The sequence below is a fragment of the Procambarus clarkii genome, chromosome 82 (assembly GCF_040958095.1).
Source record: "Procambarus clarkii isolate CNS0578487 chromosome 82, FALCON_Pclarkii_2.0, whole genome shotgun sequence".
NCBI classification, from domain to species: domain Eukaryota; kingdom Metazoa; phylum Arthropoda; class Malacostraca; order Decapoda; family Cambaridae; genus Procambarus; species Procambarus clarkii.
In genome coordinates, this window is record NC_091231.1 from 14,541,987 (window position 1) to 14,566,610 (window position 24,624).

At 48.2% G+C, this 24,624-nt stretch overlaps 1 protein-coding gene and 1 non-coding gene across 2 annotated transcripts in view; both read left to right on the top strand.

The window, feature by feature from the left end:
• Positions 1–487: 487 nt before the first annotated feature.
• LOC123764429 (uncharacterized) overlaps positions 488–24,624 on the top strand; it is an 89,590-nt gene continuing 65,453 nt past the window's right edge. Inside the window, exon 1 of the mRNA XM_045752282.2 lies at positions 488–1,487. The gene's annotated coding sequence lies outside the window, so the exon portion shown is untranslated. The remainder of the gene's footprint in view (positions 1,488–24,624) is intronic.
• Positions 19,707–19,826, top strand: LOC123764460 (5S ribosomal RNA). Its single transcript, XR_006773568.1, has one exon. It is a non-coding gene; the product is annotated as a 5S ribosomal RNA (ribosomal RNA).

The window sequence follows — 24,624 nt, forward strand, 5'->3', positions numbered from 1 at the left end:
AACTCTCATGCACTCTGACTAGACCAAGTTATTCCACAGGTGCACGTTGACCAGCCTGGCTGTTCCACAGGTGCACGCTGACCAGCCTGGCTATTCCACAGGTGCACGCTGACTAGCCTGGCTGTTCCACAGGTGCACGCTGACTAGCCTGGCTGTTCCACAGGTGCACGCTGACTAGCCTGGCTGTTCCACAGGTGCACGCTGACTAGCCTGGCTGTTCCACAGGTGCACGCTGACTAGCCTGGCTGTTCCAAAGGTGCACGCTGACTAGCCTGGCTGTTCCACAGGTGCACGCTGACTAGCCTGGCTGTTCCACAGGTGCACGCTGACTAGCCTGGCTGTTCCACAGGTGCACGCTGACTAGCCTGGCTGTTCCACAGGTGCACGCTGACTAGCCTGGCTGTTCCACAGGTGCACGCTGACTAGCCTGGCTGTTCCACAGGTGCACGCTGACTAGCCTGACTGTTCCACATGGGCTGTGCGCGCGTGTTATCAGTCCCCGGTAGCCGCATCAGTCAGGTAACAAGCCGTGCTCTAGCTCCCGGGCCGCAGATACCGAATTCCAGAGCACTCAGGAGGATTAAGATCGAGATCTCGAGGACAAAAGAGCTGGTGCGGCTGGCATGAAGAGGGAGCCTTTATGGCCTGACTTTCCGACTGGCGTCCTTGTGGGAGCGTAATGTTACCCGGCTGTGTACTCCGTCAACTGTGCTGCTTCTTTCTTGGGCACGTGGAGCTCCGTGACTCCTGGAGGCGCAGGAAGGAGAGGAGGGGCGCCACAGGTGAGAGTGAGTGGCTCCCTCAGCGTGAGGACACCACGTGGTGCAGACGGAGGTGGACGCCCGGGCTTCCTCACATCGGTAACCTGGATATAACACCGCCTTGACCGGGACCACAGTACCCACAGGGCAGGTGGGCACCACACGTGGCCAGCTGGGACAGTGTCGGGGTGCCAGTACGCCCCACAACCACCACCTGCCGCCGCCAGTGGCTGCTGCTGCTGCTGCTGGTACTGCCGCCACCACCGCTGCCGCTGCTGGTGGTGCTACCCCAGACAGCCAGTAGGGCTCGCACCCTGAGCGCGACAGCACGTGTATGCGCGCGCTCGTCCCAAACAAACTAGCACTAGAGGGCACCATCCCCTCAAGCTATGAGAGCGCAACATGCGGTTGTAAGCCTCATTATTGATGGTGGTGAGCGTGTGGAGGACATTACGGAGAGTGAGAGAGAGGGCGAGCAGAGAGGCTTGGCTCACCTGTAGAGCCTGCTTCACCTGGCACAAGCAGGCAGGGGCTCCCCTCACGCCCCAGGGTGTCCCCTCAGTGGGCAGGGGGTGGGACTATAGTGTGATATACACCACAGTATCTGGCCCCAGTAACAATGTGGACATGAACACTCACTTAAATGTAAGCTGGAAGTTAAAGGTGAGAGCAGGCGAAGGATGGCGTGGTTGTCTCTCCCGGCTACACCTGGGTCTCCATACACAGGTAACCTACACCCTCGCCAGGCCCTACACCCTCACCTACACCCTGCCTCACTCGCCAGGCCCTACACCCTCACCCTGCCTCACTCGTCAGGCCCTACACCCTCACCTACACCCTGTCTCACTCGCCAGGCCCTACACCCTCACCCTGCCTCACTCGTCAGGCCCTACACCCTCACCCTGCCTCACTCGTCAGGCCCTACACCCTCACCCTGCCTCACTCGTCAGGCCCTACACCCTCACCCTGCCTCACTCGTCAGGCCCTACACCCTCACCCTGCCTCACTCGTCAGGCCCTACACCCTCACCCTGCCTCACTCGTCAGGCCCTACACCCTCACCCTGTCTCACTCGTCAGGCCCTACACCCTCACCCTGCCTCACTCGTCAGACCCTACACCCTCACCCTGCCTCACTCGTCAGGCCCTACACCCTCACCCTGCCTCACTCGTCAGGCCCTACACCCTCACCCTGTCTCACTCGTCAGGCCCTACACCCTCACCCTGCCTCACTCGTCAGGCCCTACACCCTCACCTACACCCTGCCTCACTCATCAGGCCCTACACCCTCACCTACACCCTGTCTCACTCGTCAGGCCCTACACCCTGTCTCACTCGTCAGGCCCTACACCCTCACCTACACCCTGCCTCACTCGTCAGGCCCTACACCCTCACCTACACCCTGCCTCACTCGCCAGGCCATACACCCTCACGTACACCCTGCCTCACTCGTCAGGCCCTACACCCTCACCTACACCCTGCCTCACTCGCCAGGCCCTACACCCTCACCTACACCCTGCCTCACTCGCCAGGCCCTACACCCTCACCTACACCCTGCCTCACTCGTCAGGCCCTACACCCTCACCTACACCCGGTCTCACTCGTCAGGCCCTTCACCCTCACCTACACCCTGCCTCACTCGTCAGGCCCTACACCCTCACCTACACCCTGCCTCACTCGCCAGGCCCTACACCCTCACCTACACCCTGCCTCACTCGTCAGGCCCTACACCCTCACCTACACCCTGCCTCACTCGCCAGGCCCTACACCCTCCCCTACACCCTGCCTCACTCGCCAGGCCCTACACCTTCACCCTGCCTCACTCGCCAGGCCCTACACCCTCACCTACACCCTGCTTGATTGACGGTTGAGAGGCGAGACCAAAGAGGCAGAGCTCAACCCCTGCAAGCACAATTAGGTGAGTACAATTAAGTGAGCACACACACACACACACAGCAGGATCAGATGCAACAGAGCTAGGAACGATTACATTAACATATGAGCATCGGAAAGAAATTATGAGAACGATATTGCGATCAAAGCGAAAAAGCAACCTAAATTACTACACAGTCATATAAGAAGAAAAATGTCGGTGAACGACCAAGTGACAAGACTAAGGAAGACAGAGGGGGCATATACTGAAAGTGACAAGGAAATCTGCGAGGCACTGAATGCCAGTTTCCATGGAGTGTTCACAACCGAGCCTGAGCAGCTCCCATTGTTAGAAGAGATTACCCTAGATGAAAGACTATCAGATATAGAGGTGACAGCAGAGGAGGTAATGAAACAGTTGACAACACTGGATTCAACTAAAGTGGTTGGACCAGACAAAGTATCACCGTGGATACTAAAAGAGGCAGCGTAGGCCCTCAGCGTGCCTCTGGCAATGATCTTTAATGAGTCACTTATGTCGGGAGAATTGCTAAATTGCTGGAAGAAGGCAAATGTCGTACCGATTTTCAAGAAAGGGGATAGGGAGGAGGCACTTAACTATAGACCTGTATCACTGACCAGCATCCCCTGTAAAATACTTGAAAGAATAATTAGGTTAAGACTGGTTGCACACCTGGAGAACGTTAGGTTTGTAAACAAATATCAACATGGGTTCTGGAAAGGGAAATCGTGCCTAACAAACCTTTTGGAATTCTATGATAAAATAACGAGGTTAAGGCAGGACAGAGATGGTTGGCAGACTGCATATTTCTGGACTGCCAAAAGGCCTTTGATACAGTACCGCACATGAGATTGCTATTCAAACTTGAGAGGCAGGCGGGAGTAAGCAGAAAGGCCCTAGCATGGATAAGGAACTACCTAACAGGAAGGAACCAGAGAGTTACGGTAAGGGGTGAGAAGTTGAACTGGCGAACAGTAACGAGTGGAGTACCTCAAGGATCGGTGCTGGGACCAATTCTATTTCTAATATACTTTAATGACATTTTTACATGAGTAGAATCCTACATGTCGATGTTTGCGGATGACGCAAAGTTGATGAGAAGAGTTGTGACATGAGGATTGTAGGATCCTCCAAGAGTTCTTGAACAGGTTTCAGAGATGGTCATAGAAATGGCTACCGGAGTGCAACACAAGCAAATGTAAACTTATGGAAATGGGACTAGGTGATAGAAGAAAAAAGGGACAGTACACCATGAAGGGGAACTGCCTACCTGTGACGACGCGAGAAAGAGACCTGGGCGTGGACGTAACACCTAATCTAACTCCTGAAGCACATATAAATAGGATAACGACAGCAGTGTACTCTACATTGGCAAAAGTTAGAACATCATTCAGAAACCTAAGGAAGGAGGCATTTAGGGCGCTTTACACTGCCTACGTGAGACCAGTCTTGGAGTATGCCGCCTCACCATGGAGTCCCCACCTGAAAAAACACATAAGGAAACTGGGAAAGGTTCAGAAGTTTGCGACGAGACTCCAGAGTTACGAGGGATGGGGTATGAAGAGCGCCTGAAGGAACCGAGCCTTACGACACTAGAAAAAAGAAAGAGGGGGAGATATGATAGGAACGTATAAAATACTTAGGGGATTGACAGAGTGGAAATTTATTAAATGTGGTAGTAATACTACCAAATGATAATCGCACTTCCACCCACAGGTTTACCGATCAACTTCACATTCTACCTACATAACCGCAACATATTGTGGTTATGTATGACTACATAACCACAACATATTGTGGTTATGTATGACTACATAACCACAACATATTGTGGTTATGTATGACTACATAACCGCAACATATTGTGGTTATGTATGACTACATAACCACAACATATTGTGGTTATGTATGACTACATAACCGCAACATATTGTGGTTATGTATGACTACATAACCGCAACATATTGTGGTTATGTATGACTACATAACCGCAACATATTGTGGTTATGTATGACTACATAACCACAACATATTGTGGTTATGTATGACTACATAACCACAACATATTGTGGTTATGTATGACTACATAACCGCAACATATTGTGGTTATGTATGACTACATAACCACAACATATTGTGGTTATGTATGACTACATAACCGCAACATATTGTGGTTATGTATGACTACATAACCGCAACATATTGTGGTTATGTATGACTACATAACCACAACATATTGTGGTTATGTATGACTACATAACCACAACATATTGTGGTTATGTATGACTACATAACCGCAACATATTGTGGTTATGTATGACTACATAACCACAACATATTGTGGTTATGTATGACTACATAACCACAACATATTGTGGTTATGTATGACTACATAACCACAACATATTGTGGTTATGTATGACTACATAACCGCAACATATTGTGGCTATGTATTAATACATAACCGCAACATAGCTTTACTAGGTGATGGTGAGGGTGCTGATGGTGAGGGTGCTGATGGTGAGGGTGCTGATGGTGAGGGTGCTGATGGTGAGGGTGCTGATGGTGAGGGTGCTGATGGTGAGGGTGTTTTTTTTTTTTGGCAGAGATATTCCTGCGCGGGCCCTAAGCCTCTGGCTGGCCCACTGGGCGGGCCCTAAGCCTCTGGCTGGCCCACTAACTGTTGCTTGTTTCTGTTTTACTTGGGCGGAGAATGAGTATTTATGACTCGTATGGTCGCTTCAGTAAGATTTTGTCACATGTGTTTAACAACTTCTTCTGCTCTGTTGAATCTAAGTTGAAATCTTAATAGGTTTGTAACTGTGCTCCGTGAGGGTGGTGATAGTGAAGGTGGTGATAGTGAAGGTGGTGATGGTGATCAGCTGGCTCTCAGCGGGTCACCCACATCTGCCCACATGTTACAATATAAACACAGTAATGATAATATCCTCACAGCTAATCTCAATGAGTAGTGACGACTCCCTAACTAGACATGTGTTGACCATGGATGCATAATCTCCAGGTGACGTAACTAATCCCTCACTCAAATACCTTACAACACGGCCATAAACTGATAATGAGTATATATAACCGAGCGGATACTGTGTGCCCCGTTGTCTCATGGTTGTCGCACCGTTGGACCGTTGGAGGACCACGGATGACGTCGATATCCGTGGGTAATAAATGTGCCTCCCTCGTGATGGAGAGTTGCTCCTCTCTGTCCCTCTGCGCCCTCACGGGTGTGCGTCAAAACAATAGTCACGTTACTTTATCTCCTTTACTAATTAGAACAGTTAGGATTTATTTTACGCTTTAACGAATTAATTCTAAATCCAGAAAACAGTTTCAGATTGTTCCTAACGCTGGACTAGAAGTTTGTGAGTTTTAAGGTAGATTTGATATGCGGTAAACTCTTGGTGTGACTATTCCACCGGCAGACTTAGCATTCACAATTGTAATAATTTACCTCGAGTGGAAGATTACTTCAATTCTTTTTAAGTTTTAGTTTATTCCAGTCTAAAATAATAATTGCAAATGAAAGCAAATTGTAGAGTGGATTTATCAAGAGTTAAGCGAGGAAATAATCCGGCGTGGTCCGTGGTGGCTGACCCAACCGTCCGCTTTTGGTTCTAGGAAACTTTTAGCATTCCCCTTGCTAGAAATTAACATTGCTGGTAAAGTTAATTTCCTGACACAACGTTTTTATCGTGTGGTGTCAGGGGTTAGTACTCTGGGTGTCGGAAAATTCCGACATAATTCCGGAGGAAAGAAAACACAGGTTCATTGTTTAGTACTGATGGACACTGATGCCCTCCCCCCTCAAAATCAAAGCTTATATTTGCGTTAGAAGATTTATCAGATGGGATGGATTTGGAGGTTCTCGTTGTGAGATATCATCAGAGAGGTCCAGCAACCAGGAGGCCTGGTCGACGACCGGGCCGTGGGGACGCTAAGCCCCGGAAGCACCTCAAGGTAACCTCAAGGTAAGGTAAGGTAAGCTAGGGGCCGGTTGTCGACTCCTCCTTTCTAAAGAAGGAGCTTTAGAAGCTCTCTAAAGAGCTTCTATTTCTAAAACAACGGTTTGAAGTTCCTGTAGGCAAATTTTTGGCGATATAAGACTTTTCACTTAACCTCACACAGTCAACTCATTTACACAACTCACTCCCCTGCCTCACTCGCCATGGTGAGGCAGGGGAGTGCCTCACCTTGGCACTCCCCCTAAAATATCCCCTAAAATATCCCCTAAAATATCCCCCTAAAATATCCCCTAAAATATCCCCCTAAAATATCCCCTAAAATATCCCCCTAAAATATCCCCTAAAATAATATTCCCATCAGCAAGATTTGTAAATATTTTATATTCAAGTCTGATCGTTAATTATGAACTAAATAACTAAAAAGAACTAATCTTTAATTGCTGAATTGTAATGCAGATTAAATTTCATTATTTCTAAATTAATTTGTATCATTTTTGGAAATTTTTCGTGTCATATTAAATATTGCAATGACAATACAGGCATTGTTGTTGTTAATATTTTGTTGTGACCGTTGGCCAGGGTGTGTTGTTAGTACTGACCAGGGTGTGTTGTTAGTACTGACCAGGGTGTGGTGTTAGTACTGACCAGGGTGTGTTGTTAGTACTGACCAGGGTGTGTTGTTAGTACTGGCCAGGGTGTGGTGTTAGTACTGACCAGGGTGTGTTGTTAGTACTGACCAGGGTGTGTTGTTAGTACTGACCAGGGTGTGTTGTTAGTACTGACCAGGGTGTGTTGTTAGTACTGACCAGGGTGTGTTGTTAGTACTGACCAGGGTGTGTTGTTAGTACTGACCAGGGTGTGTTGTTAGTACTGACCAGGGTGTGTTGTTAGTACTGGCCAGGGTGTGTTGTTAGTACTGGCCAGGGTGTGTTGTTAGTACTGGCCAGGGTGTGGTGTTAGTACTGACCAGGGTGTGTTGTTAGTACTGACCAGGGTGTGGTGTTAGTACTGACCAGGGTGTGTTGTTAGTACTGGCCAGGGTGTGGTGTTAGTACTGACCAGGGTGTGTTGTTAGTACTGACCAGGGTGTGTTGTTAGTACTGGCCAGGGTGTGTTGTTAGTACTGGCCAGGGTGTGGTGTTAGTACTGACCAGGGTGTGGTGTTAGTACTGACCAGGGTGTGTTGTTAGTACTGACCAGGGTGTGGTGTTAGTACTGGCCAGGGTGTGGTGTTAGTACTGACCAGGGTGTGTTGTTAGTACTGACCAGGGTGTGTTGTTAGTACTGACCAGGGTGTGTTGTTAGTACTGACCAGGGTGTGGTGTTAGTACTGACCAGGGTGTGTTGTTAGTACTGACCAGGGTGTGGTGTTAGTTGTCATAGTCACGAGTCATGTCACCCGCCGCTGCTGGAGGCATGTCACCCGCCGCTGCTGGAGTCATGTCACCCGCCGCTGCTAGAGGCATGTCACCCGCCGCTGCGTATAGCGACGGGTGACGCAGACAAATTCCTACAGATAATGAAATATTTTGTTCCCAGGTTAATTGTATAATATTATCAGACGTGTTTACCAGCTCTATAATTGGACGTTTTCCAGCGCTATAATTGGACGTATTTTCAGCACTATAATTGGACGTGTTTTCCAGCGCTATAATTGAACGTATTTTCCAGCACTATAATTGGACGTGTTTTCCAGCGCTATAATTGGACGTGTTTTCCAGCGCTATAATTGGACGTGTTTACCAGCGCTATAATTGGACGTGTTTTCCAGCGCTATAATTGGACGTGTTTTCCAGCGCTATAATTGGACGTGATGTCGCCTTGTGAGGGGGCTCACGTACACCTCCCTGGAACCGGTGAGGGGTTGCTTTTACCCCCCTCACCTGCCCCCTCTGTGGGTGGTGGTCGTGCAGAGGGGCACTATGTAGGGGCCTTGTGAGCCATCGGACCGCCCGCTGGAGGGGCCGCCCGTGAGGGGCCGCCCTAAGTGGATGGCTGGGTGTCCAGGCTGGGGCCATAGGGGAACTGAGGTCTTTGCACCAGTGTGGGAGATTGAACGATGCAATAGAACTTTCCTCTTAAAAAGGTGCGGAAACGACGCACCCCGCACTGGCCCGCGCTCTGCCTCCCTGGCTGCCCAGTTAGGCGGTATACCTTGGTTCCAGGCCCCAAATTTTTTTTAGAACGAATGGTGCATGGATGACGACACGACTTCTCTTACCCCGGCTCATGGGGTGGGCGACCAGGCCTCTGAGTCGGACCGTCCAGGAAGACCGGGCTCTGTAGCCCCCGCTGCATTGGGCCCAGATCAGACTACTCCCCTCCGTCCTCTGTGGTAGGGTCAAGTCCCAAGCCCTCTGTGGTGACCACCTGTTGCCTAGCACGGCTCCATCTCTCATTGTGACTACTGCGCCTTATGACCCCATGGGTGGAGTACCACTGTGGTGGTGTGGTGTCACTGTATTTACTATTTGTATCTGCAGATTCGAACAATTAGCTCTTGGACCCCGCCTTTCTTATAAATATATTTTTTTCTCTATCAAGTCTAATACATATATTCCTCTCTAGCACACACACATGCACACCCAAATAGCAGCCCGTAGCAGCTGCCTAACTCCCAGGTACCTATTTACTGGTAGGTGAACAGGCCCATCAGGGTGAAAGAAAATGTGCCTATTTGTTTCCCCCTCTGCCGGGATCGAACCTGGGCCCTTAGGAATATGACCACAGAGCGCTGTCAACTCAGCCGTGAAGCCCTCGAGGCCTGTGTGGCTGTGGTGGAGTGCGTGCAGGCGGGCGTGCAGGCGGGCGTGCATGCGCGCATGTGGGCGGCCGATAAGATATGCGCGCCGCATGTTTGGAGAGTAGAGGGGTGCGTCTCGCTGGTAATTGTGGAGAGAATTAGGTATCGACCGTCCCCCTGTGCTTAGCGTCCCCTCCCCTCCCCCCCCGTCACCACCTAATTTGTGGCACTCTCCCTCTGACTGATGCCTGCTGGCTGATAAGGCCCGCCTCTCTCACCTGTCTCACGCTGTGGGGGGGGGGGGGGGCTTGTGTGGGGGCGACGGTGGTGGGGGTGGTAGAGTGGGGGCGACGGTGGTGGGGGGGCTAGTGTGGGGGAGGTGGTGGTGGGGAGCTAGTGTGGGAGTGGTGGCTAGTGTGGGGGGGGGGCTAGTGGTGGCTAGTGTGGGGGGGGCTAGTGGTGGGGGCTGCGGTGGTGAGGACTAGTGTGGGGGTGATGGAGGACTAGTGTGGGGGGGTGTTGGTATATATCGTTTATATACACCTACATACACACATATTCAGTACGAGATAAAATACCACATTTTGTAAAGTCATCCCGGTAACGACTCCCACCGCCCGTTTTCTTCAAGCCGTCAGCAGACCAGCCCGCGTGGGTGTCTGGGACGCGAGTCGCAGCACCAGCCTGCAAGCCCACGTCACCCAGTCTTCCCAGATCTTAAAAACAAAAACTGTACTTACCGAGCGGAGTGTGCAGGAGTAAGCCCTTAGCTCCTGGGCCAGGCTTGAGGGTTACCAGGGTGGTGGTGGTGGTGGAGGGGGGACCCGGGAGCCACAACACACCGCTCCTGTACCAGAAAAATCTCGTCACAGTAAAACAATAAAAAAATAAAAAAAAAAACACGTTCCCACAACAAAATCCTAACGCTAATTGCCCGTCCTCTGAGGCTCTTGTTTTGCACATGTTTTAAACATATATATATATATATATATATATATATATATATATATATATATATATATATATATATATATATATATATATATATATATATATATATATATTATATAAAACACACGGTAAAATCACTAATAGAACAGTGGCATTAGGGCAGCTGGAATGCCACGCACATTAAACAAAAAAAAAAGTTAAAACAAAGTAAATAAAACTGCTATGTAGATGTCTTCACTGTACCTGCCACTCTCCATGGTGTTTAACAGATCACTGGTAACAGGTGAACTGCCCAAAATTTGGAAGACGGCTAATGAAGTCCTGATATACAAGAAGGGGGATTAGACAGGAGACACTGAACTACAGGCCAGTGTCCCTAACCTGCATACCATGCAAGTTGATGGAGAAGATTGTTCGTAAAAAGTTAGTGGAACATCTGGAGCGAAAGAACTTTGTAACACAGCATCAGCATGGGTTCAGGGATGGCAAGTCATGCCTCACAGGGTTAATTTAATTCTACGACCAGTCAACAAAAATCAGGCAAGAAAGGGAAGGGTGGGCAGACTGCATATTTTTGGATTGTTAGAAAGCCTTTAACACAGTATCTCACAAGAGGCTAGTGAAAAAGCTGGAGATACAGGCAGAAGTGAAAGGGAAGGTACTCCACTGGATAAGGGAGTACCTAAGCAACAGAAAATAGCGAGGGACTGTGAGGGGTGAGGTCTCAGATTGGCGAGACGTCGCCAGTGGAGTCCCGCAGGGTTCAGTCCTTGAACCTATGCTGTTTTTTATTCATTCCTCTCATTGTTTGCTGATGATGCTAAAATTATGAGGAGGATTAAGACAAAGGAAAATAGTATGAGGCTACAAGATGACCTTGACAAACAATGAATGGTCCAACAAATGGCTACTAAAGTTCGACCCGAGTAAATGTAAGGTAATGAAACTAGGCAGTGGAAACAGGAGGCCAGACACAGGATACCGAATGGGAGATGATGAAGTCCTTCATGAAACGGACAGAGAGAGAAAGATCTAGTAGTTGATATCACGCTAAATCTGTCTCCTGAAGCCCATTTAAAAAGAATAACATCTGCGGCATATGCGAGGCTGGCTAACATCAGAACAGCTTTCAGGAACCTGTGTAAGGAATCTTTCAGAATCTTGTACACCACATATGTAAGACCATTCCTGGAGTATGTGGCCCCAGCTTGGAGCCCGTATCTTCTCAAGCATAAGACGAAGCTGGGAAAAGTTCAGAGGTATGCCACTACACTAGTCCCAGAACTAAGAGGCATGAGTTACGAGGAAAGGTTGCGTGAGATGCACCTCACGACACTGGAAGACAGAGTACGGGGAGACATGATCAAAACCTACAAAATTCTCAGAGGAATTGACAGGATAGATAAGGATAAACTGTTTAACACTGGTGGTACACAAACAAGGGAACACAGGTGGAGACTGAGTACCCAAATGAGCCACAGAGACGTTAGAAAGAACTTTTCCAGTGTCAGAGTAATTAACAGGTGGAATGCATTAGGCAGTGATGTGGTGGAGGCGGACTCCATACACAGTTTCAAATGTAGATATGATAGAGCCCAGTAGGCTCAGGAATATGTACATCAGTTGATTGACGGTTGAGAGGTGGGACCAAAGAGCCAGAGCTCAACCCCCGCAAGCACAACTAGATGAGAACATGCCACCGTATAGCCCAATAGGGCTTCTGTTGTTCCCATTATTCTCGTGTTGTTAAATTATAATGTTGAGGAGGATGGTGGAGGTGAGAGGGGGAGGGGGGCAGAGTGCCGTGTGGTGCCACGTGGCACCACACGGCACCACCACGTGGTGGCACGTGGTGGCTGGTCCCCATCGTTACCACCACGTAATGATCCTCAATTTGGATGCTATCGACAGCAGCGTCCAAATTGGTGGGCTTTATTGGAATTTAAACAACTCAATTTCCGCTCATATTCCGACTAATGAGGATTGGTTGTACTCACCTGGTGGTGGTAGTGTGGTGGGTGTACTCACCTGGTGGTGGTAGTGTGGTGGGTGTACTCACCTGGTGGTGGTAGTGTGGTGGGTGTACTCACCTGGTGGTGGTAGTGTGGTGAGTGTACTCACCTGGTGGTGGTAGTGTGGTGGGTGTACTCACCTGGTGGTGGTAGTGTGGTGGGTGTACTCACCTGGTGGTGGTAGTGTGGTGGGTGTACTCACCTGTATGACTGCGTGTATTGTGGGGTCTGCGGTCACTGACGACGCTGCATGTATTGTGAGGTGTACACCAACCCTGTACACCACACCACACCTGCAGTGTGAGCCTAGAGCGTGCCAGAACAAGGACTAACCCTCACACCAGGAGAGGAAGAGTGTGATGATCTGAGCCAGGCTCATCACAGCACTGGGATCCCTCGAACACTCGTAGGTTATCTACGCCATAGCAAGTCCACGCAACAAAAGGTCATTGCCGGCTACAAGTTACTGACCTTAACTCTTAGAATATAATGTTCATAAAAGTATCATTGTCGCTGGCAAACTGTTTTGTTTATATTAATATACAGAGGGAGACTAGGACTTCCTTCATTGAAGGACCGAATTCAAATCTTCACTAAAGATTCCCTAAACTTCAACTCGGCCACAGCCGCGTTTTCGTAACAAAATAAAAGGTTAGGAAATGGACTAACTCGTAAAATACATAATTCTGTTTCAGTTGTAGGTCAGTCCTTATGCTAGTTGGGGAGGAAACAGGAGTCATAATCGGTACAGAAATAAAATAATATACAGCATTGTAGTAAAACCTGGGTAGCAACCTCCGTAGACTTTCACGATATCTTGCATCTCATAAATGACATTAAGAATGGTATTGTTAATACAAAACCTGTAGATGTGATGTAGAGCAGCATAGTGGTGGCCAGGATCAGGTTACCTGTGACTGGTGGCTCCAGGTGACGACTCCCAGGTGTGAGCTGAGGGAGCAGCAGCACCAGGCTCACGACCACACCCACACTACAGTGTTGTGGGGCCAGCCTCCACACCTCTCGCTCATGCCAGGTACAGACGGGGGAAGTGCTCCCTTAGTTCTCAGTGTCTTGGAAAGTGCAGAATGTCACGTTTGTTGTTGTTGGGTTACTACGAGAGGGAAGGTGGTGGAAGAGAGAGGGAAGGTGGTGGAGGAGAGAGGGAAGGTGGTGGAGGAGAGAGGGAAGGTGGTGGAGGAGAGAGGGAAGGTGGTGGAGGAGAGAGGGAAGGTGGTGGAGGAGAGAGGGAAGGTGGTGAGGGAGAGGGAAGTTCTTTGTGATTAATAACAAAATTATAACTTATAAATCTGAGCGATAAGGAGCCAGATAAGAGCACCATTACCGCGGGGGGCTGTGGTCGTGGACCAGTGTGCTGGTCGAGTCTTGGCTGTATTTGTTCCGTCACCTTTATACTGTCTCTCTCTCCGCCTCTCACACTCAGGTGGTCTCTGCTGGCCCTCAGATCTCTCTCTCCGCCTCTCACACTCAGGTGGTCTCTGCTGGCCCTCAGATCTCTCTCTCTCCGCCTCTCACACTCACGTGGTCTCTACTGGCCCTCACACACCTCCCTGTGCTCTCTAGTGTTCTCTTACTGCTCTACTTCCTCAGTGTTCGTGTATGTATCCGTCGTGTATCCGTCCGTGCAAGATTCAACTACGGATTCCGCCTTTGTTTTTCCTTTTCATCTTTGGACTTGTCATTTGCCTCCTGGCACTTGGGTGATGTAATCCATCATGGCGCGTACACACTCTTCTCCTGTTTACAGTCCTGTAAAGTCCTGTTTACCGTGGTATTCCAATTAGGAACTCTCTCATTTCATCATAGTTTTCCCTTTCGGTATGCCAGCACTCTGCTGACCTGTTCCTTCCCACTTCCACCAGATCTTCAAATGTGGGTTCACTGTGGTCACTCATTCCCACGGGGCTGAGCTACAATTTGATCTCCCTGATGTCTGACTCGTTCACGGTGAATATAAGATCAGGTCTCGCTGGTTCGTCATTGCCTACGGTACAGCGACGGTCTCGCTTCATGCAGATAGGCGTTCAATCCCCGACCGTCCAAGTGGTTGGGCACCATTCCTTTCCCCCTTCCCATCCCTAATCCTTATCCTGACCCCTTCCCAAGTGCTATATAGCCGTAATGGCTTGGCGCTTTCCCCCCCTGATAATTCCCTCGTCATTGCCTCGCATTCTTATGGGTCCCTTGACATGTTGACTTAGCCAGTTTAGTTTTGTCATATTCATTAGTTTAGCTCTAGGGGCCTCGTAGCCTGGTGGATAGCGCGCAGGACTCGTAATTCTGTGGCGCGGGTTCGATTCCCGCACGAGGCAGAAACAAATGGGCAAAGTTTCTTTCACCCTGAATGCCCCTGTTACCTAGCAGTAAATAGGTACCTGGGAGTTAGTCAGCTGTCACGGGCTGCTTCCTGGGGGTGGAGGCCTGGTCGAGGACCGGGCCGCGGGGACACTAAAAAAAAAAGCCCCGAAATCATCTCAAGATAACCTCAAGAAAGAAGCTCACCATGAATCTGTTCCTCCACGTGGGTCCTGATTCTTCCAGTCTATATATACATGGTTGAAGTTACGAGTTAGGGGAGACATGATTACCCCATGCAAAATTCTCAGGGGAATCGGGAACCCTAACTCCAAAGGCTCATATAAATAGAATAACGTCAGCCGCATACTCATGTATGAGACTCGTCCCAGAGCTGCGAGGAATGAGGTACGAAGACAGACTGAAGGAACTAAACCTGACGACGCTAGAAAGGAGGAGAAAGAGGGAGTACATGATACAGACGTATAAAATTCTTAGAAAAATTGACAGGGTGGAAACAGGAAATGTTTACAATGAATATCAACAGAACAAGGGAACACGGATGGAAGACTGAGACTCAGATGTGTCATAGAGATGTTAGAAAGTGTTAGCATCCTAAAGAGATCCTTTGGGTCATTCAAGGAAATGGAATGACCTAATAGAGCAGGTTGTAGAGGCTAACTTCATTCATTACTTTAAAAGCAGATATGATAAGAGAGATAGGCCGGGAGTCATTGTATTAGACATTTAACGGCTATAAAAGCGGGGTCCAAGAGCTGGAGCTCGATCCTGCAGGCACAAATAGGTGAGTACACACACACACCCACCCACACACACACACACCCACACACCCACACACACACACACCCACTTACACCCACACACACCCACACACACATACACCCACCCCCACACACACACACACACCCATACACACACACACACACCCCCACACACACATACACCCACCCCCACACACACACACACACACACCCACACCCACACACACACCCACACACACACCCACCCACACCCACATGACCGTTTCCCTCGCCTCATCACACACGCTGAACATATAGAGGCAGTAATTAATTTCCAAGTTGGGCCTTGCCTTGTCACTTTTAAATTTGACACTCTTTAACGACTGGCACTTACTGGGATGTGTGTGTGTGTATTCACCTACTTGTAGTCACCTAGTTGTGCTTGCGGGGATTGAGCTCTGCTCTCTCGGCCCGCCTCTCAACTGTCAATCAACTGTTAATAACTACTAACTAATTTACTCATTTTTTTCACACACCCACACACAATCTCCAAAAAGCAGCTCGTAGCCTCTGTCTAACTACCAAATATCTATTTACTGCTAGGTGAATAGAAGCATCAGGGTGAAATATATTCTGCCCATTTGTTTTCGCCTCCACCGGGAGCCGAACCCTGCACCAGGTTCGACTCCCGGCGGAGGCGGAAACAATACCGAGATTGCGAAGTCGGATTGCGAAAGGAATCTGGGAGTTATGATTAGTAAGAATTTAAAACCAAAAAATTAAATTGATAAATGTTCGTAATAAGGCGAATAGGACACTGGGACTTGTTAATCGAAGCGTTAGTAACAAGACACCTGGTGTGGTTCTTCAGCTATATCTTGCTCTGGTTAGGCCCCATTTAGATTATGCAGTTTAGTCTTGGTCGCCGTAGTATAGAATGGATATAAAGTCACTTGAACGCGTCCAGAGTAGGATGACAAAGTTAATCCTGCAAATTAGAAACCTGTCATATGAAGAAAGATTGACAAAGTTTAAATTAAATTCTCTAGAAAGGCGAAGAGTAAGTGGTGACATGATTGCGGTGTACAATTGGATAAATAGGCATAACAATGGGGATATTAATAGGGTATTAAAAGTATCAGCACAAGACAGAACACGAAATGGGTATAAATTGGATAAGTTTAGACACTGGTAAATACTGGTTCGGTAACAGGGTTGTTCATTTATGGAACCAATTACCGCGTAAGTAAGTAATTATCAAAAGAAGGCACCAAACCGAGAAGACCATGTAGTATATTTTGAGGTTATCTTGAGATGATTTCGGGGCTTTTTTAGTGTCTCCGCGGCCCGGTCCTCGACCAGGCCTCCACCCCCAGGAAGCAGCCCGTGACAGCTGACTAACACCCAGGTACCTATTTTACTGCTAGGTAACAGGGGCATAGGGTGAAAGCATCATCAAATGTGCGGAATAATCAGAGGGCGCTAAATATCACCAAGGATGCCAGTACGAGAACAGAAACGCAACAACTATATGACGATGAAATAAGACACTATACGATGTTTGGATGAAAATTTATCTTGATTTTCAATGTTTAATTGAAGGGAGAAGATAGTAAATCAAATTGAATGTGTCTAGGGCATGTTAACTTTTAATTAAATTGTAAATAGTGAAAATGTTTGAGACAGGATATTCATGCTCGAGTTGTGTGTGTGTACTCACCTATTTGTACTCGCCTAGTTGTACTTGTGGGGGCTGAGCTCTGGCTCTTTGGTCCCGCCTCTCAACTGTCAATGAACGTGTACACAGATTCCTGAGCCTACTGAGCTCTGTCATATCTACACTTGAAACTGTATGGAGTCAGCCTCCACCATATCACTTCTTATATATATATATATATATATATATATATATATATATATATATATATATATATATATATATATATATATATATATATATATATATATATATATGTCGTACCTAATAGCCAGAACGCACTTCTCAGCCTACTATTCAAGGCCCGATTTGCCTAATAAGCCAAGTTTTCATGAATTAATGTTTTTTTCGTCTACCTAACCTACCTAACCTAACCTAACCTAGCTTTTTTTGGCTACCTAACCTAACCTTACCTATAAATATAGGTTAGGTTAGGTTAGGTAGGGTTGGTTAGGTTCGGTCATATATCTACGTTAATTTTAACTCCAATAACATAAAATTGACCTCATACATAGAGAAAAGGGTTGCTTTATCATTTCATAAGAAAAAAAATATAGTAAATATATTAATTCAGGAAAACTTGGCTTATTAAGCAAATCGGGCCTTGAATAGTAGGCTGAGAAGTGAGTTCTGGCTACTAGGTACGACATATACATATATATATATATATATATATATATATATATATATATATATATATATATATATATATATATATATATATGATTGAAAAGGTTTTCAAAACATTGAAAACCTTTTCAATGTTTTGTTCAGCCCCTTCCATCTGTAACCCCTTCAGTAGCCCAGGTACTGCCTCTCTGTCCTTGCTATTCCATTCCTGCCTATTGGAACCTTCCTGTTCTTTGATGCCTACAGCTACCACTGATCTTTTTCTTTCCAGCAGCTGACTGGTGCACCTTGCTGCTTCCTGTGAGGTAGCTGCTTGCATGGCTACCTCCCTCACTGTGTCCATTGCTTTTGAGCTCTTTCTCAGTGTTTCCATAAATGTTTCAGGTACAGAGGCATTTCCTTCCAATTCAACATACCCACCTTCCCTTTGGATGATAATCTGATGCTCAGCCTCTTTATTTTTCTCTGTGAGGGATTTGATCTCCTTCCTTGCTGATGTCAGCTCACTTTGCAGGTTGCTAATTGTAACCTTCATTTCATGTATCTCCCACCTGAATTCCTCCAAAACTTGGGCTACCATTTCATTCGTTTGGTCACTTTGACTATTCCCTGTGTCCCTGTTGCATCCTCCTGCCATTTTGTCCCTTTCCCTGATATGTTTTGATAGGGTTAGGCAGGGGGGGGGGGCAGAGAGAGAGAGAGAGAGAGAGAGAGAGAGAGAGAGAGAGAGAGAGAGAGAGAGAGAGAGAGAGAGAGAGGGTGGGGTGGGGTGGGGGGAGGAGGGAGATTGTATGTCACTATCTATGGTGTCCAGTTGTCGTGTAGGTGTGTGTGTGTGTGTGTGTGTCTGTGTGTGTGTGTGTGTGTGTGTGTGTGTGTGTGTGTGTGTGTGTGTGTGTGTGTGTGTGTGTGTGTGTGTGTATGTGTGTGTGTGTGTACTCACCTAGTCACCTAGTTGTGTTTGCGGGGGTTGAGCTCTGGCTCTTTGGTCCCGCCTCTCAACCGTCAATCAACAGGTGTACAGATTCCTGAGCCTATCGGGCTCTGTCATATCTACACTTGAAACTGTGTATGGAGTCAGCCTCCACCACATCACCCCCTAATGCATTCCATGTGTGTGTGTGTGTGTGTGTGTGTGTGTGTGTGTGTGTGTGTGTGTGTGTGTGTGTGTGTGTGTGTGTGTGTGTGTGTGCGTGTGTGTGTACACACCCCAGTCACCACCATATACAACAACACACCATGGCCGCAACAGCTTTCAACACATGCCAATAACGCCAACTGTACCACGCCTTTGTGTGTCCGTCCTCCCCACCCCCCCCCCCTCCCTCTCTCCCTCCCTAACCCTCCCTCCCTCCAATTCCCTCTCCCTCCCTCCAATTCCCTCTCCTCTCCCTCTGTGAGTGAGGAGTCTCTCTCTTGAACATAATGACGTGTGCTCAGTGGTTGTGTGACAACTGTCTCGAGAGAGAGAGAGGGAAGGAGCGAGCTGGGCGCACTCAGGGTAGTGTGGAGGGTGAGAGCTGCTCCTCCAGACACTCCACACTACCATGGTGGGGGGAGTGAGATCTGCTCCTCCAGCCACTCCCCCTCCATGGTAGTGTGGAGGATGAGAGTTGCTGCTGCTCCAGACACTCCCCCTCCATGGTAGTGTGGAGGGTGAGAGTTGCTGCTGCTCCAGACACTCACCCTCCATGGTAGGAGAGAGTGGTATAGATGGGGTGAGGTGGAGCAGAATTGCGGATTGATTTTGTTGTCTGCGTCTGATCCCAGATTGTAACTGTTGGTGTGTAGCCCTTGGCTCTCCCTGCCACCACCACAATCACCGCCACCATCACTACTACCATCACCATCTTATAACATCGGTGATGTTATGGTGGCGGTGATGGTGATGGCAGCAGTGATAGTGGCGGTGATGTTAGACGCCCGTGGTCACACCTGTGGTGACCTCCCACAGGCCATACCACGTTGAGAACACCGCTTCTCGTCCGATCAGCGAAGTTAAGCAACGTTGGGTTTGGTTAGTACTTGGATGGGTGACCGCCTGGGAACACCAAATGCTGTTGGCAATAATGTTTTAGGGAGCCGGTCGGCCAAGCGGACAGCACGCTGGACTTGTGGTCCTGGGTTCGATCCCAGGCGCCGGCGAGAAACAATGGGCAGAGTTTCTTTCACCCTATGTCCCTGTTACCTAGCAGTAAATAGGTACCTGGGAGTTAGTCAGCTGTCACGGGCTGCTTCCTGGGGGGTGGAGTCCTGGTCGAGGACCGGGCCGCGGGGACACTAAAGCACCGAAATCATCTCAAGATAACCTCAAGATAACCTCATTCATCATCTGCATATTACCAAGACTCAACTCAACTCAACCAGGTACCTGCTGTGGAGGGGGGGGGGGCGGGCGGGCCTTGCACAATACCCACCAATATAACACATACAAAAATCGGGTTTTCTAAACAAAAACTGTGAAAAATGAAAGATGCTTTAGATGGTATTTTTTGAGGAGTGAGAGAGAGGCGAGAGGTGTCACCGTGAGGGTGGAGACGTGACCCTCACAGTGTCCGCCAGCCTGGCTCCCGCTCCTCGCATATATGGACAATATTGGCTAATTTATAAACTTATTTCAAATGTACTTATACTGAGAGCACCGTTAGTAAATGTCACAATGTTTAGCCATCAGCAGCACCTGAGAGTTAGTTGGTGACCTCCATGAGGGAGCCGAGGTCACAGGTCACGGGTCACACTCTGGCCGCTCCGATAATCATTTCCTGTGAGGGGTGTTAGGAGGGGGGGGGGGCGGGGGAGCTCCGGATATTGGGCCCCGGGACTGGTGGCGGGTACTGCCTTCCTGTACACTACCACCCCCTCCCTCACACCCCCACAACCACCCACACCACCACCAACACCACCACCACCCACAACCACACTCTCAAGGCTCTACTCTCGTCTTAAGGTATAATTACTGAAGTTTCAAGAGGTCTTAACACTCATGAGAGACTTAACGACTTCATATTTACTTCAATGTTTGTACGTTGTTGTGTGTGTGTGTGTGTGTGTGTGTGTGTGTGTGTGTGTGTGTGTGTGTGTGTGTGTGTGTGTGTGTGTGTGTGTACTCACCTATTTGTGCTTGCAGGATCGAGCATTGACTCTTGGATCCCGCCTTTCCAGCCATCGGTTGTTTACAGCAATGACTCCTGTCCCATTTCCCTATCATACTTAATTTTAAAATTATCAATAGTATTTGCTTCCACAACCTGCTCCTTAAGTGCATTTCATTTTTCCACTACTCTTACGCTAAAAGAAAACTTCCTAACATCTCTGTGACTCATCTGAGTTTCCAGCTTCCACCCATGTCCCCTCGTTCTGTTACTATTCCGTGTGAACATTTCATCGCGTGGTGGGGTACTTAGCGCGCCTCTCAGCCGCTTTATATATTATTTTCTTTTCCGTTGTACTAATCTGTCATTGGTGTAGCGCCTCAAATAAGAAGGCGGAGTGGGGTGGACGACCTACTAACTCACTGCTGACTAACCAGGTCAGTCACTCACAGTGAGTGAGTGAGTTAGTCACTCACTGGTAACTAACTCACTGCTGATGATGCAAAAATTATGAGAAGAATCAAGACGGATGAAGATAGACAGAGACTACAGGATGACCTGGACAAACTGAAGGAATGGTCTAGAAAATAGCTACTAAAGTTCAACTCAGGAAAGTGTAAAGTAATGAAATTAAGCGAAGGGAGCAGGAGGCTGAACACAAGGTATCATCTGGGAGGTGAAATCCTGCAAGTCAAATAGAGAGAAAGATCTGGATGATGATATCACACCGAACCTGTCCTCAGAGGCCCCCATCAAAAGGATATCATCAGCGGCATATGCTAGACTGGCCAACATAAGAACTGCCTTTAGAAACTTGTGCAAGGAATCGTTCAGGACCCTGTATACCACTTATGTCAGACCAATCCTGGAGTATGCAGCTCCAGCCTGGAGTCCATACCTAGTTAAACACAAGACAAAGTTAGAGAAGATTCAGAGATATGCCACCAGGCTCGTCCCGGAACTGAGAGGAATGAGTTACGAGGAAAGGCTACGGGAGCTGAACCTCACGTCCCTGGAAAACAGAAGAGTAAGGGGAGACATGATAACCACCTACAAAATTCTCAGGGGAATTGACAGGGTGAACAAAAACAAACTCTTTAGCACGGGAGGAACACGACCACGGGGACACAGGTGGAAACTTAGTGCCCAGATGAGCCACAGGGACGTTAGAAAGAATTTTTTCAGTGTCAGAGTAGTTAGTAAATGAATATATTAGGCAGTGATGTGGTGGAGGCTGACTCCATACACAGTTTCAAATATAGATATGATAGATCCCAGTAGGCTCGGGAATCCGTACACCAGTTGACTGACAGTTGAGAGGCGGGACCAAAGAGCCAGAGCTCAAACCCCCGCAAACACAACTAGGTGAGTACTGGGTCTGTCCGGAGACTAGCTCCAGTAAACTGATAGGATGTGTCTATCCACCAGCCCCTCACAACTCTGCCCTCTTATCTCTAGCAGTCTCTAGTTATGACTGGGTGTGGGGCAGGTGGAGGCGTCTCCGGTGCCGCACACAGGGGGGGGGCGTGTGTGAGGCCTTTGGGACCATCATTTAAGTCAAACAAGCGAGGAATTGAAATTGAAATAAGTTTATTGAGGTAAAATACACACAAAGGGATGAGGCAGCTCAAGATATTCTCACCCCGTTCAGTACAACGTGTTACTACATACATAGACACACATCACAAATAAACATATTAACAAGCGAGGAAGATTGTTGTGGTCAAGCCGCCGGCAAGACTGGCCTATCGTCACCTATCACCTTTAATGTTCCGTCTCTTCTATTCTCAACTTTCACCCTCTGGAAACTATTCAATAAAAAAGGGAGTCTTGACGTCAGTCAGTATGTGGTGAGCGCAGGTAGCCTGTTGTACTCTCCTAGTTGTGCCTGCGGGGGTGGAGCTCTGGCTCTTTGGTCCCGCCTCTCAACTGTCAGTCAACTGGTGTACAGATTCCTGAGCCTACTGGGCTCTATCATATCTACACTTGAAACTGTGTATGGAGTCAGCCTCCACCACATCACAGCCTTATGCATTTTATTTGTTAACTACTCTGACACTGAAAAAATTCTTTCTAACGTCTCTGTGGCTCATTTGGTTACTCAGCTTCCACCTGTGTCCCCGTGTTCGTGTTCCACCCGTGCTAAAGTGTTTGTCTTTGTCCACCCTGTCAATTCCCCTGAGAATTTTGTAGGTGGTCATGTCTCCCCTTACTCTTCTGTTTTCCAGGGACGGGAAGTTCAGCTCCTTTAGTCTTTCCTCGTAGCTCATTTCTCTTAGTTCCGGGACGAGTGTGGTGGCATACCGCTGAATCTTCTCTAACCTCGTTTTGTGTTTAACAAGAGGTGTCTCTTGACCTCCTCACTCGTAATTTCGAACCCTTCCAAGGTCGCCTGGTTTGCTGCCTCCTCTCCTAGCGCCGTGACCTCTCCTTGTTCTATTGTAAAGACCTCCTGGAACCTCTTGTTGAGTTCTTCTCAGTCATTCTCTGAGAAGAATGTCATTCCTCTGTCATTCTCAGTGTACCTGTCCTCGCCCGTCCTAAGTTTCATCACCTGTTCCTTCACTGTTGTTTTCCTCCTGATGTGACTATGTAGCAGCTTTGGTTCGGTCTTGGCTTTATTAGCAATATCATTTTTATACCTTTTCTCAGCTTCTCTTCTCACACTAACATACTCGTTCCTGGTTCTCTGGTATCTCTCTCTACTTTCTGGTGTTCTGTTATTACGGAAGTTCCTCCATGCCCTTTTGTTCAGCTCCTTTGCTTTCATACATTCCCTATTAAACCACGGATTCTTCTTTTGCTTCTCTGTTTTTCCTGTCGGGCTGGGATAAACCTGTTTACCGCCTCCTGACACCTCTGGGTGACATAGTCCATGTCTTGTACGGACTTAATTCTGAGTTCTGTTTCCCATGGTATATCCCATAGGAATTTATTCATCTCCTCATAGTTTCCCTTTCGGTACGCCAGCCCTTTGTTTCCCAGTTCTTTTTTGGGGGGTGATAATTATTAGTTCTCCGAGTGTTAAAGGTTATGAGTGGTGGTACTCCGGGAACATTAAGGACCTGCCCGAGACGCTACGGGAGCCACTGCCGCTACAACACTAACAACTCTTATGTAGATCAATAAATACAACAAATAAAGATCAGCAACCAGAGCTTCCGTTGGCGAGTCTCGGGGATGATGTCACCAGCCTAACACAATTATGCTGGTAATTATGTTTATTACCGCGAAGAGTAGCGGGGATGGTGGTGGTGGTGGGTTGTGGTGGTGGTGGGGAGGGTTGTGGCGGTGGTGGTGGTGGGGAGGGTTGTGGCGGTGGTGGTGGTGGGGAGGGTTGTGGCGGTGGTGATGGTGGTGGGGAGGGTTGTGGTGGTGGTTGTGGTGGTGGGGACGATTGTGGTGGTGGGAAGGATTGTGGTGGTGGGAAGGATTGTGGTGGTTCCGGAACAAGTGGTTCGCTCCGGTGGCCGGATGTCTAAGACAGACACTTGTTGCGGGTGCTGCTGGAAGACATTTCCAGATTATTTCCCTACTGGAGGAAAAGGTGTTCCCATAAGCAGAGTTACGAGCAGGGAAGCACTCGACAGCGAACAGTCAGTGTCCCAACTGTGTCCGCAAGAACAGTCATGACCTCACACACTACATTATTGAATGTCCAGTCATTAGAGCCGTCACACCTGCCTGAGTGAGGTACCTGCACCTTTGTAATTACTTCATCCACTCTTGTGTTACAGAAGGTACCTTTATACTGCACCCAAAGTACACAAAT